Genomic DNA, 2274 nt, shown 5'->3' on the forward strand with positions numbered 1-2274 from the left:
AGCTTAACTGGGTATGGGGGCCAAAGGTCCACAGGTATGACTCCAACTCTGAACTGTGTAAACTGAATTAGCAGTCCTTGGTCCTGTGTCCTTTTATGGCACTGAGATCTCCCACTCATAGCCTGTTCTCTGTTTTCTAAATTGGTTCACCTCTTTGCTTTTCTGAAAGATTCTGTTTGTTCCATTTGGTCTTATAGTTTCTATTTTATTTTATTTTATTTTATATGATGTATAGGCACTACTGTATTGTACTACTTACCTGTTTGGGAACATGGGATGATTTCAACATGTTTCTACAATGTTTTCTTTACAGCTGTCTCAATTTCTCATGGGCTTGAAAAATCATACATTTAACCAGCTTCCCAATCTTTTAACACAGTTTTTATACTGTTTCTTGTAGAATTTCTTGTATATTTTCTTGACGATGTTTTATTGTTGGATCAATAATCTGGTGAAAGCACTCAATAGTGCAAAAATTTTTGTACCTGTAGAGTTCAGTAGTGCAAACACTCCTGTACCTGCAGAGCTTAGTAGTGCAAACACTCCTGTACCTACAGAGCTCAGTAGTGCAAACACTCCTGTACCTGCAGAGCTCAGTAATACAAACACTCCTGTACCTCCAAAGCAAGCAGCAAAAAAGATCTTGTCAATGGGTTTTAGAAACAAACTGCCCTACAAAAAGGGACTGTGGCATGACCACTGATGACTAGTCAGGTTTTTAAGTATCAATATAGCTTTAGGTCTGTTGTTTTTCTTTTCTTGAATTTCAAACATTTTCACTGAGGGTTTGTAATACTACAGTGATGCTGTCTTCTTTACACTGTTTATTTAGTCATTTTGCTAAATAATCATGTTAATCTACGAAACTCTCACTATTTTTTTCACTCAAGCAGCCTTAAGAAACCCACATGTGGAAGATAAAGCAGCTTTAGCTCTGAGCAGCACTTGGACCACTTTTTGAAAGATCTGGACCTGCCCTGCAAAAGTGGGCCATCAAAATCTTAAGGCTGTGATCTTTTAAATTTAAACAGTTTTTATACTTTTTCCATGTCTCAGCTTCATTGTATTTTTTCATCTAGACTGCTGAACATACTGCTTTTCTTTTCATAAGGACAAGTCCATTAAAAGCCAAGATTTGGCAGTACATATACTAAAATTGGAGTGATACAGAGAAGATCAGCACGACCTCTGCACAAGGATGAGATGCAAATTCAAAAAAGACAACAAAACTGTATTAAGGTTGTTAATAAATAAATATGTTAGCTAGATGCATGCAATGAAATATAAGATTTTGCAAACATTCAACTTAAGACAGAAATCTGTGTCTCATAAAAGTTGGCTCCCTCACCTTTACAACCCATAAGAATTTAAATGTTGCTTTCATGGATACATTAGCAAAAACATAATTTTTCCCAGAACTGAGTTACCACTGGGAAGCCATATGGTTTCAGTTGGGTCTGAACAGCATTTGCTACGGTATACTGGCTCTGTAAAATGTTAAACCAAATAAAAAAAAATAATTCTGGTAACGTTTTTCAACCATTTTGTTAAACTGCATTATTAAACCTCACTAAATGTAAGGGAGCACAGGTAAGCAGCTGGATAAGCTAACTCCACATGCAAATATGTGAAACTCCTTCAGTGATCACTGAAGTCTGTACAAGGACCAATTGGAAAAGGTGCATGAAAATTAAGAGAAACTGCCACCTATCACTGAAGTCTCTGCAAGGACCAATTGGAAAGGGTGCATGAAAATTAAGAGAAACTGCCACATACCACTGAAGTCTCTGCAAGGACCAATTGGAAAGACTGCATGAAAATTAAGAGAAACTGCCACCTATCACTGAAGTCTCTACAAGGACCAATTGGAAATACTGCATGAAAAGTAAGAGAAACTGCCACCTATCACTGAAGTCTCTACAAGGACCAATTGGAAATACTGCATGAAAAGTAAGAGAAACTCACACCTATCACTGAAGTCTCCTCAAGGACCAACTGGAAATACTGCATGAAAAGTAAGAGAAGCTGCCACCTATCACTGAAGTCTCTGCAAGGACCAATTGGAAAGGGTGCATGAAAAGTAAGAGAAACTGCCATCTATCACTGAAGTCTCTGCAAGGACTCATTGGAAAGGGTGCATAAAATTATCCACTAATTTTACTGACTGGTTTGCCTGTGCCCACTTGTTGATGGATTTTAAACAGTGTATGTAACTATTCAGTTTTAGATCTGATAAACTCGAAGCAATTATGAAAGTAGTCATCCTAATAAACT

The 2274-nt window shown here is 37.2% G+C and overlaps 1 pseudogene; it reads left to right on the top strand.

The window, feature by feature from the left end:
• The first annotated feature begins 1132 nt into the window (after positions 1-1132).
• LOC122798999 lies at positions 1133-1233 on the top strand (annotated as a pseudogene).
• Positions 1234-2274: the final 1041 nt, after the last annotated feature.

Source organism: Protopterus annectens, chromosome 3.part1 (assembly GCF_019279795.1).
Source record: "Protopterus annectens isolate FY-2018-M chromosome 3.part1, PAN1.0, whole genome shotgun sequence".
In the NCBI taxonomy this organism is placed as follows: domain Eukaryota; kingdom Metazoa; phylum Chordata; order Ceratodontiformes; family Protopteridae; genus Protopterus; species Protopterus annectens.